The sequence below is a fragment of the Bactrocera oleae genome, unplaced genomic scaffold (assembly GCF_042242935.1).
Source record: "Bactrocera oleae isolate idBacOlea1 unplaced genomic scaffold, idBacOlea1 ctg00000010.1, whole genome shotgun sequence".
In the NCBI taxonomy this organism is placed as follows: domain Eukaryota; kingdom Metazoa; phylum Arthropoda; class Insecta; order Diptera; family Tephritidae; genus Bactrocera; species Bactrocera oleae.
This window is the reverse complement of record NW_027212753.1, coordinates 295,001-310,000: the sequence shown is the minus strand read 5'-3', so window position 1 is coordinate 310,000 and position 15,000 is coordinate 295,001. Positions and strand designations below refer to the sequence as shown.

The window sequence follows — 15,000 nt, the reverse complement described above, 5'->3', positions numbered from 1 at the left end:
CCCCGATAAGAACGAGGATCGCTCCTGATCTTATCCGGGGACTTCAGGAGAGGAACAACCCTAGCAATTTTCCACTCACGTGGAAAATAACCCTCCCACACGCACTTATCATAAATGGCCTCCAAGTATTCCGGAATGAACTTCCACAAGCTTTTACACATCTCTCCGTTCAAACCATCAAAACCTGGGGACCGTTTAGACCTGACCAGGCCAAAGGCGTACCCCAACTCTCCATCGTCTAATGGAGGGACAGGTACCTCTTGTGCTTGAGGTACCAGAACCTCCGCCCTAGGAAAGAACGCTCCTAACAAAGCCCCCGCACACTCTCTCCACGTTGATAACATAGTGTCACCAACGCGAAGAGAGGTGATATCCTCCCTCTTACGACCCCGGCAGATCCTATAGACCTGACCCCACGGGTCGTCCCTATTCTCCCCTACAAAATTCCTCCACTCCTGCTCTTTAATTTTAATCAACATATCCTTGTATTCCCTAATCGCACAACTAAATTCATGCCTAAGCTGGGACAGCCTGTCAGAATCGGACCGTCGAGCGCGTTGAAACTTTCGCCTCAATCGCCTGACAGTCCTCCTCTTCAAGGTTAACTCACGCGTCCACCACTTAATTTTCCTAACGATAAAACTTTCACACTTTCTAAGTACCCTATCATTAACCCCCCACACTACCTCATAAAGACGAGCAACCTGCTCATCAACCCCCAAATCCTCAAACGCTCTAAGCGGTATACCCAATACCGCTTCCCTGACAGATCGTCCATATTGGTTCCAGTCGATACCAGAGGTACGCCATCGCCGCAATGGACTCTCATACAGCGAGGGAGGGGATTTGGGAGTAACCATAATTTGGATCAAGTTATGATCACTCAATCCCCACCCTCCCTTAACCTCCCATCTAGCTACGAACGCCCTATCTGCTGCCTGATTCATAAGCGTCACGTCAATGTCACTCACGCCCCCAGGCCCATCAAACGTGTACCATTCACTCGGCTCATTCACAATGTGGAGGTTTTTAGCCACCACCCATTCACTTAATGCCTCGCCTCGACTGTGGCTTTGATATCCAGACGAATGCCGGGATACCTTACTAAACCACATCGAAGACGAGGCATTCGCATCCAGCCCTAGGATAAATGGGCTACTACTCGCAAGTAGTAGTAGCTTATCCATGTAGCCCAGGTAGGGCTCTAGGGGCTCGCTAAATTTGCAGTACAAACTAGCTACAATCAGCCTACCGAACTCCCCCTCTATCGCGACACATACACCCAGTTGTGAGGAATCCACAACTACACAATCGTAGTTGGGATCACTCACAACAATTGCAGCATTAGCCCCAAGGTCCGTGAAGACCTTGAAACTACCAGGAAGACCCCGAACCACACCATTGGTGGCGTAGGGCTCCTGGAGTAAGGCAATGCCGCACCTCCCCTCAGCCATACACCCCCCCAATTCACACATTACGGCATACGCCCCCTGGCAGTTTAACTGTATAATCCCCCCCATCAGTGTCTGGCGAGGGCGCGCTCAACAATGCCACAGTATATCGGGCAGACAGCGGACATCATAAGATGCCCAGCTGGTCTACCCTTGAATGCGCAGTTGCGGCAATGGAGTGCATTGACGCAACTGGCAGCTCTGTGGCCTTCCTGACCGCACCTCCGGCAGACATCTGATTTGGCCCTACACACAGCCACCCTATGGTCGAAACTCATACACCGGAAGCAGCCAGCAACGGGGCTATCCGGTCGCACCCGGAAGGAGAACCACTTTATGTAGCACCTACCAGCCTCCAAGAGGGCGGACATCATTTTGTCCGTACCCTCAAGGACGACATTGGTGCTACCATCAGGGGCCACCTTCCAGGGACGACTGACCATCCTCACATCTGACCTCTGGGACGCCGGGCTGAAATCCTGAAGGTTCAGCCGGAGTAGCTCTTCCATGAACTCATCATGGGAGATCTCCGTGTGAACCCCCTGGACTACAACCCGAGGACCCAACTTCCGGTTGACAGTCACGTCCAACCCCACCTCCCCGAATTTCGCGTTCATCGCAACTTTCTCCCTCTCTAAAACAGAGGGAGTGCGGATAACCGCCCCACCACCCTTAATTGGCCTAACCTCGTGGATCCTTACCCCCAGGGAAGGACCCACCTCCTTAACTACTTTTTTAATCACTTCCTCAGAGGAAGCTGCAGGCCCCTTACTCCTAACCACAACGGACCAGGTCTCAACAGGCTTCTGCGCCACCGGTGCAATCGCCTCCAGTACAGGTGCTGGGGGCGGAGGCATCGGTGCCGATGGAGCCGGCATTGACCTGCTCGGTGGCGAGGAGTGTCCTCCACAGCCTCCTCTAAGGGCGTCAACTTGACCACGAAGATGGGCATTCTCGGTTACTACCGTCATCAGAAGTGCCTCGTATTTCGAGGCAAGCTCCATCAGCCCCTTCACGGTCCCTATAGCGAAATTTTCGGCCCCAAAAACTACTTCGCTGAGCTCCGCCGAAATTTTCTTAATAGCCGCGACATGGCTAACCGCACCACCCCCGACAACAACACCCCCCTTAAGACCACCACGGTTGCTCGCGCCGCCCTTGCTCGCGCTTGTTTTGCTAGCGCCCGTTTTCTTCGCACACGTATCAACGCTCGCAACACCCACTTCGCCCTCGCCCGACTTTGCAGGGTGAACAGCCGCTTTTTCAGCGGTGTCACCGTTATCGCAACCGCTACAACTACCGCTCCCGCCCTCATCACCCCCCGTTTCTGCCGGCGACCCCAAACGCGCCTTCCGCCGTGGCGGGGACCTCACCGATGGCCTCACCGCCTCGTCTCCCGATGTGTCCACCGTTACCACCGATGGACCGGACTCCTCACTCCCAGCGAGGGATTTAACCCTCCTCCTCCGTGGTGGAGGCATTCTTGCCTTCGGACGCCCTTTGGTAGGCTGATCCGCCGAACTTACCACTGACGCAGATGGCACTAGTTCAACAGATGCCGAAAACAGCCGCTCGCCAAGTACGTGCAACTGAACGCGCTGGAGAAAGTATCTCTAGCGCAGACCCGCTCTATAGCAGCGACGACCCAAGCGGACGATTAATGCGTTCTCGCTAGGGTACAGCCCACAACTCCAGCCAAAAGGCCTGGACAGAGGTCACTCAAATTGACCGCCGGACGGATCAATGTCCCCGTAACGGCCGCGAGTCGACCGATGTGGCGCTGGACCGAACCGATCCGTGGGTTAAACGCACACTGCTACGACCGTTTGTCTGCACACGGTACACTCACTTCAGCACTGGACAGACGCTGGTACCTTTTGAGCAATCCTGCTCAGAACCTGCTGAAACTGGCCAACTGAACACCAGATGCCCAACACAACACTCCAAATAGGCGACTCTGCCGGCAAAGAATACCAACAATACGGCACTAAACTGGGGCTATGCAAAAAGTCCCCCACCAACAACAACGTGAACGACCACGTTGCGGTAGCACCTAAGGTACTGTACACAATATTAAAAAATATGTACTTACCGCTATTCCACCGAAAAATGCCCAAAAAACGCGCCAATTGTGCCCTTGCACGAAAAAACACACTCGCGGTCACGTACCCGAGCACTAACAACAAAACGCGAATACTCGCACAAAGCGAAATTCCGCAAGAAATTGTAGCAACAATTTCACACACTCGACAAGCAACGGTGCTTATGCTAACGCGTAAACAAATATCGCTCAAAAGAAAATACCGAAAAATCACCGAAAATTACTAATCACAACGATGCGCACGCACGTCTATTCGCGTCGGAATCCAAACAACGAATGAATGAGTAGATAGGGACAGAGGGAATCTCGTTAATCCATTCATGCGCGTCACTAATTAGATGACGAGGCATTTGGCTACCTTAAGAGAGTCATAGTTACTCCCGCCGTTTACCCGCGCTTACTTGAATTTCTTCACTTTGACATTCAGAGCACTGGGCAGAAATCACATTGTGTCAACACCCGTTAGGGCCATCACAATGCTTTGTTTTAATTAGACAGTCGGATTCCCCAAGTCCGTGCCAGTTCTGAATTGATTGTTAATTGATAATCGTTATAATTTAAAAAGTATCTATACAATAATAAATCCTTTAGAAATTTTAGCAAGAAAGTTCCACAATTGGCTACGTAACTACTATCCGGGGAACAAGAATCGAAATTCTCTATTTACCCAGAACGAGTACATAAACCATGGTATTGCTTCCCAATCAAGCCCGACTATCTCAATCTTCAGAGCCAATCCTTATCCCGAAGTTACGGATCTAATTTGCCGACTTCCCTTACCTACATTATTCTATCGACTAGAGACTCTTCACCTTGGAGACCAGCTGCGGATATTGGTACGGCCTGTTGAGAAGTTTGCGTAACCCCACCATAAATTTTCAAGGTCCGAGGAGAAAATATCGACACAACAGTAAATGTCATGCTCTTCTAGTCCATCTACCATATCTCTCTTCGAAAGACTTCCATGGTAGTACGACTATAAAACAGAAAAGAAAACTCTTCCGATACCTCTCGACGGCTTCTTTATGGTCGTTCCTGTTGCCAGGATGAGCACAAGGCCCATTTTTAATAACAAACGGATACTTCCCAATCAAGCCCGACTATCTCAATCTTCAGAGCCAATCCTTATCCCGAAGTTACGGATCTAATTTGCCGACTTCCCTTACCTACATTATTCTATCGACTAGAGACTCTTCACCTTGGAGACCAGCTGCGGATATTGGTACGGCCTGTTGAGAAGTTTGCGTAACCCCACCATAAATTTTCAAGGTCCGAGGAGAAAATATCGACACAACAGTAAATGTCATGCTCTTCTAGTCCATCTACCATATCTCTCTTCGAAAGACTTCCATGGTAGTACGACTATAAAACAGAAAAGAAAACTCTTCCGATACCTCTCGACGGCTTCTTTATGGTCGTTCCTGTTGCCAGGATGAGCACAAGGCCCATTTTTAATAACAAACGGATACTCAACAGGTTACGGAATTGGAACCGTATTCCCTTTCGTTCAAAATTATTCAAGTGTTTAATTACTATGGAATAAAAATTCATTCATTTCATTTCATTAAAACTTGAAAATTTTCGGCTTTCGCCTTGAACTTAGGACCGACTAACTCGTGATCAACCACTGTTCACACGAAACCCTTCTCCACTTCAGTCCTCCAAGGTCTCATTCGATTATTTGCTACTACCACCAAGATCTGTACCAATAGCGGCTCCATGCAGGCTTACGCCAAACACTTCTAAGCACACCATTGTACCCTCCTACTCACTAAAGTTTCAAAATTTATAATCCAACCGAAATTGTATTATAAATCATGTACTTTAGCGGTAATGTATAGGTATACAACTTAAGCGCCATCCATTTTAAGGGCTAGTTGCTTCGGCAGGTGAGTTGTTACACACTCCTTAGCGGATTACGACTTCCATGTCCACCGTCCTGCTGTTTTAAGCAACCAACGCCTTTCATGGTATCTGCATGAGTTGTTAATTTAGGCACCGTAACATTACGTTTGGTTCATCCCACAGCGCCAGTTCTGCTTACCAAAAGTGGCCCACTGGGCACATTATATCATAACCTCAACCTTCATATCAAGAAAGGTGAGGTTCTTACCCATTTAAAGTTTGAGAATAGGTTAAGGTCGTTTCGACCCTAAGGCCTCTAATCATTCGCTTTACCAGATAAGATTATTTTACATAATTTTTAAATGCACCAGCTATCCTGAGGGAAACTTCGGAGGGAACCAGCTACTAGATGGTTCGATTGGTCTTTCGCCCCTATACTCAATTCTGACAATCGATTTGCACGTCAGAACTGTTTCGGTCTTCCATCAGGGTTTCCCCTGACTTCAACCTGATCAAGTATAGTTCACCATCTTTCGGGTCACAGCATATATGCTCAAGGTACGCTCCAGTTAGAGGTATAAATAATAATAAATTATCATTATACATAACTATATGGAACGCCCCGGGATTGAATTAATAATGTAATACATTAAAAATTAATCCCATTATTAATACAGTTAAGTTAATTTCGCCATTAGGTTTAATATAACCCAATGACTTGCACATATGTTAGACTCCTTGGTCCGTGTTTCAAGACGGGTCCCGAAGGTATCCTGAATCTTTCGCATTGTTAATCATATAAATGCATACAATTAATATTAAAATCAATGATAATAATATTATTGTAAAATTCAAAAGAATTTTAGCATTATATATAATAAAATCTATCAACACTTTATCAAATCATCAGTAATTATTCTATGTTAATAAGCTAAAAGCAAATTAATTTGAATAAACTTAAAAACCAATGATCTTTTGATAAATATTTTATTATGTTAATAGATTACAATGTCCTTATATGAAAAAAATGCACACTATTACTATAATATTTAAAATTAAATACTACAGTTATAATGATGAATTTTTCATAATGGATATTCAGGTTCATCGGGCTTAACCTCTAAGCAGTTTCACGTACTATTTAACTCTCTATTCAGAGTTCTTTTCAACTTTCCCTCACGGTACTTGTTTACTATCGGTCTCATGGTTATATTTAGTTTTAGATGGAGTTTACCACCCACTTAGTGCTGCACTATCAAGCAACACGACTCTTTGGAAATATCTTTCTAGTAATCATTAACGTTATACGGGCCTGGCACCCTCTATGGGTAAATGGCCTCATTTAAGAAGGACTTAAATCGTTAATTTCTCATACTAGATATTAAGATATTCCATACACTGCATCTCACATTTGCCATATAGACAAAGTGACTTAGTGCTGAACTATTTTCTTTTCGCTCGCCGCTACTAAGAAAATCCTTGTTAGTTTCTTTTCCTCCCCTCATTAATATGCTTAAATTCAGGGGGTAGTCCCATATGAGTTGAGGTTGTATAAAATATATTTTAGATTGATTTGTTTATTTTTATTTAATTTTTTTGCTATTTGCTATTTTAAAGAAATATATTTTTATATCTTGATTACTCAATATTATTCAATCTTTTCATCCCTTTTTAAAATTCATAATATAATAATTAATAAAATTAACAACATTATTCCTCCACATATCATATATTTTTTTTTATTATAAATTTTTCTCAATACAATAGAGTGAATTAATTCTAGAATAAAAATTTATTTTATGCTAGACATTCCTCTTATGTATTATTTAATATAATTTAAATAATGTTGAAAATTTTTTCTTTTATGGGAATACTAAGATTCTCATTTATCATAAATTTTCGTTCAAATATGAGGTATTCAAGAATATATTTTCTATATTTCTTTTTATGCTATTAATATTATGGATTGAAAAATACAATCCAATAATATGCCATATGCTTAAATTCTATTAATTGACTAAAAGAATAAGCAACTAATTTAGCATAGTCTTACAACCCTCAACCATATGTAGTCCAAGCAGCACTTTAAAATTAATTAAAGTACATAACAGCATGGACCGCAATATGCGTTCAAAATGTCGATGTTCATGTGTCCTGCAGTTCACACGATGACGCACAGTTTGCTGCGTTCTTCATCGACCCATGAGCCGAGTGATCCACCGCTTAGAGTGATAATTTTTTTGTATTTTTTTAATTCAAAGTCAAAGAATTTTAATTTATTGAAAGTATTAATAATTAATCAATAATAAATTTTTAATACATAAGTTTAAAACATCTTTCAATAAATTGTAATTTTAAACCCAAACATTTGCAGCTGCGCATGTCTTAGGTCAACAAAAACAGTAATACCTTTTATATATTATTTTCTTCTCTATTTGTGCGTTTTCTTTTTTTAAATTTTTCAACATGTTTTTAATCACAAATAGAAAATACCATAAAAAAAAGGTATTACACACGTTAATGTGAACAAGTTAACTTATCATTTATAATATTTTATATAAATATCACACTTAAATATTATTTTCTATATAAATAATAAGTACAGCTATATGTTTAAAGGTTTTTTTATTGCGTTCAAATACAATGTATGCGAAGTTCACAATATAATATATATTGTCATAATGCATTACAAGGAGTTAAAAAAAAAAAAAAAACAGAAAAACATTCAAAACATTGTATAATTCAAAACATTTTGAATGAAAAGAACAAAAAGAAAACTTTTTTTTCTTTTTTATTCTTTTTTTTTATTTTGTTTTTATATAATTATTTTTTTTTCTTTTCGGATAGGAACACAATAATGATCCTTCCGCAGGTTCACCTACGGAAACCTTGTTACGACTTTTACTTCCTCTAAATAATCAAGTTCGGTCAACTTTTGCGAAACAACCGTGAAACACAAGGCGTCACAGTGATCACGTCCGGAGACCTCACTAAATAATTCAATCGGTAGTAGCGACGGGCGGTGTGTACAAAGGGCAGGGACGTAATCAATGCGAGTTAATGACTCACACTTACTGGGAATTCCAAGTTCATGTGAACAGTTTCAGTTCACAATCCCAAGCATGAAAGTGGTTCAGCGGTTTACCCGGACCTCTCGGTCTAGGAAATACACGTTGATACTTTCATTGTAGCGCGCGTGCAGCCCAGGACATCTAAGGGCATCACAGACCTGTTATTGCTCAATCTCGTTACTGCTAGACGCAATTTGTCCATTTAAGAAGCTAGTGTCCTTATAATGGGACAAACCAACAGGTACGACTCCACTTATATAAACACATTCAAACACTTGTACATTCAAGATGAACGCATGAATGAAGGCTATATAAGCTTCAACACCATAATCCTGAAAGCATCTATTTAATATATTTGAGTCTCGTTCGTTATCGGAATTAACCAGACAAATCACTCCACGAACTAAGAACGGCCATGCACCACCACCCATAGATTCGAGAAAGAGCTATCAATCTGTCTTACACGCTTATGTTCGGACCTGGTAAGTTTTCCCGTGTTGAGTCAAATTAAGCCGCAGGCTCCACTCCTGGTGGTGCCCTTCCGTCAATTCCTTTAAGTTTCAGCTTTGCAACCATACTTCCCCCGGAGCCCAAAAGCTTTGGTTTCCCGGGAAGCGACTGAGAGAGCCATAGTAGTAGCTACACCCAATTGCTAGCTGGCATCGTTTATGGTTAGAACTAGGGCGGTATCTGATCGCCTTCGAACCTCTAACTTTCGTTCTTGATTAATGAAAACATCTTTGGCAAATGCTTTCGCTTAAGTTAGTCTTACGACGGTCCAAGAATTTCACCTCTCGCGTCGTAATACTAATGCCCCCAAACTGCTTCTATTAATCATTACCTCTTGATCTAAAAACCAATGAAAGTAGAACAGAGGTCTTATTTCATTATTCCATGCACAAAATATTCAGGCATTTGGAGCCTGCTTTAAGCACTCTAATTTGTTCAAAGTAATTGTACCGGCCCACAACAACACTCGATGAAGAGCACTGAAGCAGGTTTAAATAGGAGGAATATATAAAAAATACATTGTATTAATTATATATAAGAACTCCACCGGTAATACGCTTACATACATAAGGTAATGTACATACCACAATTATAGTTGTACTACCCGTATGAAGCACAAATTCAACTACGAACGTTTTAACCGCAACAACTTTAATATACGCTATTGGAGCTGGAATTACCGCGGCTGCTGGCACCAGACTTGCCCTCCAATAGGTCCTTGTTAAAGGATTTAAAGTGTACTCATTCCAATTACAGGGCCTCGGATATGAGTCCTGTATTGTTATTTTTCGTCACTACCTCCCCGAACTGGGAGTGGGTAATTTACGCGCCTGCTGCCTTCCTTAGATGTGGTAGCCGTTTCTCAGGCTCCCTCTCCGGAATCGAACCCTGATTCCCCGTTACCCGTTGCAACCATGGTAGTCCTAGATACTACCATCAAAAGTTGATAGGGCAGACATTTGAAAGATCTGTCGTCGGTACGAGACCATACGATCTGCAAGTTATCTAGAGTTCAACCAATATAACGATCGAATAATCGCTTGGTTTTAGCCTAATAAAAGCACACGTTCCAAAAGGTCCGTGTTTATTTTGCATGTATTAGCTCTAGAATTACCACAGTTATCCAAGTAACTGTTAACGATCTATGGAACCATAACTGATATAATGAGCCTTTTGCGGTTTCACTTTTAATTTGTTTGTACTTAGACATGCATGGCTTAATCTTTGAGACAAGCATATAACTACTGGCAGGATCAACCAGAATAATATATATTTCTTTTTTATATAATATTTTTTATATTATATAAAAGTTTAAAATGATATTTTCTTATTTGAAAATTATACACAAATACACAAAACATAAAAACATTTACAATATACACAACAATTTTTCTATGTTTCTTTCTTTATTATATTTTTTTTCATTATATTTCATTTCTATTGTGTGATTTTGTAATGGATTTTTTTAATTTTTGTTTTGGTATCGTGAAAAGAATTTTCGTTCTCTATACATATTATTATTTAATTATTATGTAAGAACGATATTTCTTCTTATATTGGCAAAATTTTCAAATAATATCATTCTATACATTTTACTTTATTTCAATGCATATAGTAATATATATACCTTTTTTTAAGAGTATATACATTTTTTTCTTGATTTGAAATTAATAATTTCAAATTCTATTATATTTATTTCAATAATAAATATATGATAAAAAGTATTTTCGGGTGCAACACTTTAATATTTTATTTTATTTAAAAACCATCCTTTTACACATATATTTTATGAGTAAATATTAGAATAGCTCACAAATAAAACTAAAATATTGTTTAATATTTATTTCTACAATATGTTAGTATAGAATAATAGATTTTTTATGTTTTTGTATAAAACAAAATCTATTTCTATTTAAACTAACTGTAGGAAACCAGGAATAAAAAACGCTCATTATATACAATATGTTAGTACAGAATATAGAGTTTTGTATAAAACAAAATCTATTTCTATTTAAACTAACTGTATAAAAACCAGGAATAAAAAACGCTCATTATATACAATATGTTAGTACAGAATATAGAGTTTTGTATAAAACAAAATCTATTTCTATTTAAACTAACTGTATAAAAACCAGGAATAAAAAACGCTCATTATATACAATATGTTAGTACAGAATATAGAATTTTGTATAAAACAAAATCTATTTCTATTTAAACTAACTGTATAAAAACCAGGAATAAAAAACGCTATTATATACAATATGTTAGTACAGAATATAGAGTTTTGTATAAAACAAAATCTATTTCTATTTAAACTAACTGTATAAAAACCAGGAATAAAAAACGCTCATTATATACAATATGTTAGTACAGAATATAGAGTTTTGTATAAAACAAAATCTATTTCTATTTAAACTAACTGTATAAAAACCAGGAATAAAAAGGCACACAAAATCAACTTTCATTTTCATATTTACTTAAAAATACATATAAAGTAAAAAATATTTCCATATAAATACTAAGTAAATAAAGTCATACAAGTATGAAAATTTTCATACAAGTACTAAATACATAAATCATATAAGTATAGTAATATTCATACTTATAAGTATTTAAAAACAATTTCTTACTAATAAACTAACATAATGAATTCAAATATATAAAAGTATAATACATTTCCTAGCAGTAAAAAATTTTCATATAAGTACTAAATGTATAAAGTCTATGAAGTAATAAATTTTCATATAAGTACTATTTCAGTATATGTCAATTTGAGCAGATTTGTGCAAATTTGTTATAAATGTTCTCTCCCATGTTGACGTTACCAACCCGAAAATATATGGAAAAATTCTTTTAACCTATTTAAAATTTAAAAACTCATATATACGTGGGTAATTTATATCATTTTCAAATATCGTCATGGTCATAATACAACTAATAACATCAAAAGTATTTTTACAATCGATTTTTTTTTTTAAATTTTTAACTTGTATGACTTCATATTTAATACTTATATGAAAATTTATTACTTCATAGACTTTATACATTTAATACTTATATGAAAATTTATTACTTCATAGACTTTATACATTTAATACTTATATGAAAATTCATTACTTCATAGACTTTATATTTTTTATACTTATATAAAAATTTATTACTTCATAGACTTTATATTTTACTTCATAGACTTTATACATTTAATACTCATATGAAAATTTATTACTTCATAGACTTTATATATTTACTACTTATATGAAAATTTATTACTTCATAGACTTTATACAATTAATACTTATATGAAAATTTATTACTTCATAGACTTTATACAATTAATACTTATATGAAAATTTATTACTTCATAGACTTTATACAATTAATACTTATATGAAAATTTATTACTTCATAGACTTTATACAATTAATACTTATATGAAAATTTATTACTTCATAGACTTTATACATTTAATACTTATATGAAAATTCATTACTTCATAGACTTTATATTTTTTATACTTATATAAAAATTTATTACTTCATAGACTTTATATTTTACTTCATAGACTTTATACATTTAATACTCATATGAAAATTTATTACTTCATAGACTTTATATATTTACTACTTATATGAAAATTTATTACTTCATAGACTTTATACAATTAATACTTATATGAAAATTTATTACTTCATAGACTTTATACAATTAATACTTATATGAAAATTTATTACTTCATAGACTTTATACAATTAATACTTATATGAAAATTTATTACTTCATAGATTTTATATATTTACTACTTATATGAAAATTTATTACTTCATAGACTTTATACAATTAATACTTATATGAAAATTTATTACTTCATAGACTTTATACAATTAATACTTATATGAAAATTTATTACTTCATAGACTTTATACAATTAATACTTATATGAAAATTTATTACTTCATAGACTTTATACAATTAATACTTATATGAAAATTTATTATTTCATAGACTTTATACAATTAATACTTATATGAAAATTTATTACTTCATAGACTTTATACAATTAATACTTATATGAAAATTTATTACTTCATAGACTTTATACAATTAATACTTATATGAAAATTTATTACTTCATAGACTTTATACAATTAATACTTATATGAAAATTTATTACTTCATAGACTTTATACAATTAATACTTATATGAAAATTTATTACTTCATAGACTTTATACAATTAACACTTATATGAAAATTTATTACTTCATAGACTTTATACAATTAATACTTATATGAAAATTTATTACTTCATAGACTTTATACAATTAATACTTATATGAAAATTTATTACTTCATAGACTTTATACAATTAATACTTATATGAAAATTTATTACTTCATAGACTTTATACAATTAATACTTATATGAAAATTTATTACTTCATAGACTTTATACATTTAATACTTATATGAAAATTCATTACTTCATAGACTTTATATTTTTTATACTTATATAAAAATTTATTACTTCATAGACTTTATATTTTACTTCATAGACTTTATACATTTAATACTTATATGAAAATTTATTACTTCATAGACTTTATATATTTACTACTTATATGAAAATTTATTACTTCATAGACTTTATACATTTAGTACTTATATGAAAATTTATTACTTCATAGACTTTATATTTTACTTCATAGACTTTATACATTTAATACTTATATGAAAATTTATTACTTCATAGACTTTATACAATTAATACTTATATGAAAATTTATTACTTCATAGACTTTATACAATTAATACTTATATGAAAATTTATTACTTCATAGACTTTATATATTTACTACTTATATGAAAATTTATTACTTCATAGACTTTATACATTTAGTACTTATATGAAAATTTATTACTTCATAGACTTTATGCAATTAATACTTATATGAAAATTTATTACTTCATAGACTTTATATATTTACTACTTATATGAAAATTTATTACTTCATAGACTTTATACATTTAGTACTTATATGAAAATTTATTACTTCATAGACTTTATACAATTAATACTTATATGAAAATTTATTACTTCATAGACTTTATACAATTAATACTTATATGAAAATTTATTACTTCATAGACTTTATACAATTAATACTTATATGAAAATTTATTACTTCATAGACTTTATATATTTACTACTTATATGAAAATTTATTACTTCATAGACTTTATACATTTAGTACTTATATGAAAATTTATTACTTCATAGACTTTATACAATTAATACTTATATGAAAATTTATTACTTCATAGACTTTATACAATTAATACTTATATGAAAATTTATTACTTCATAGACTTTATACAATTAATACTTATATGAAAATTTATTACTTCATAGACTTTATACATTTAATACTTATATGAAAATTTATTACTTCATAGACTTTATACAATTAATACTTATATGAAAATTCATTACTTCATAGACTTTATATTTTTTATACTTATATAAAAATTTATTACTTCATAGACTTTATATTTTACTTCATAGACTTTATACATTTAATACTTATATGAAAATTTATTACTTCATAGACTTTATATATTTACTACTTATATGAAAATTTATTACTTCATAGATTTTATACATTTAGTACTTATATGAAAATTTATTACTTCATAGACTTTATACAATTAATACTTATATGAAAATTTATTACTTCATAGACTTTATACAATTAATACTTATATGAAAATTTATTACTTCATAGACTTTATACAATTAATACTTATATGAAAATTTATTACTTCATAGACTTTATACAATTAATACTTATATGAAAATTTATTACTTCATAGACTTTATATATTTACTACTTATATGAAAATTTATTACTTCATAGACTTTATACATTTAGTACTTATATGAAAATTTATTACTTCATAGACTTTATGCAATTAATACTTATATGAAAATTTATTACTTCATAGACTTTATATATTTACTACTTA

At 34.6% G+C, this 15,000-nt stretch overlaps 2 non-coding genes and 1 pseudogene across 2 annotated transcripts; all 3 read right to left on the bottom strand.

The window, feature by feature from the left end:
• Positions 1–3,784: 3,784 nt before the first annotated feature.
• Positions 3,785–6,947, bottom strand: LOC138858589 (large subunit ribosomal RNA; annotated as a pseudogene).
• A 502-nt stretch (positions 6,948–7,449) lies between these two features.
• Positions 7,450–7,628, bottom strand: LOC138858593 (5.8S ribosomal RNA). Its single transcript, XR_011397645.1, has one exon. It is a non-coding gene; the product is annotated as a 5.8S ribosomal RNA (ribosomal RNA).
• Positions 7,629–8,252: 624 nt separating this feature from the next.
• LOC138858521 (small subunit ribosomal RNA) lies at positions 8,253–10,242 on the bottom strand. The gene has a single exon (XR_011397609.1). It is a non-coding gene; the product is annotated as a small subunit ribosomal RNA (ribosomal RNA).
• Positions 10,243–15,000: the final 4,758 nt, after the last annotated feature.